Source organism: Penaeus monodon, chromosome 34, assembly GCF_015228065.2.
Source record: "Penaeus monodon isolate SGIC_2016 chromosome 34, NSTDA_Pmon_1, whole genome shotgun sequence".
Classification (NCBI taxonomy): Eukaryota; Metazoa; Arthropoda; class Malacostraca; order Decapoda; family Penaeidae; genus Penaeus; species Penaeus monodon.
In genome coordinates this window covers 31,055,013-31,055,757 of record NC_051419.1, presented here as the reverse complement: position 1 = coordinate 31,055,757, position 745 = coordinate 31,055,013, and positions in this window count along the sequence as shown.

The window sequence follows — 745 nt, the reverse complement described above, 5'->3', positions numbered from 1 at the left end:
GAAGACAAGTGTACTACTCGCATAAAGTTGACCATAACGATGACCTACGTGCATTTACTTGGGTTGTTCAGGACGCAGCGCACGGTACTGTTGGTAGAAGTGGTTGGCAATGTGGGTAGTGGCACGGAAATCATAAAAAAAATACTGTTGGCAGCTAGGTGGCAGTCGGGCAGGTGGCAGGGAAACTTTGGCAGAGGTTTCTGTGACTACGGTTGGCAGGGGAAGTGAGATTGTTTTGACAATGTGAATATTGGCAGGGAACTTGAGCATTAAGTAGACATCGGTGACTACGTTTGACGGGGGAACTGCTGGCAGGTGTAAATCGCGACAGGGGAGCCTTGCCTGCCTGAATGTAGGCAGTGAGACTTCCCCGTGTTGTTGGCAGCCTAAAATGGTGGCAGTCGTAGCGAACTATGCTGGTGTCGGTAGTGGTGTTGGTAATTCATTTATGGTTTCATCTTTGTTCAACTGACTCTTGTTAAAAGATACAATCGCGTATGCGCCAACGAGACTTTGAATATATAGTATTACATAGGCCGTCAACTTTTTATTGGTTGAATGAATCCAATCACCTCTTATTAAACACCCATTGAGTTTAGCTGAAGCCATATATTGATTTTTTTTTCACCATATGACAAATAATAACAGCCAGATAACATTACTGACAATGCCAATGTGGAGTATTTTATTTTATTTTATTTTTTATAAACTTTTACGGTGTATATATACCTTTACAATCCATCAT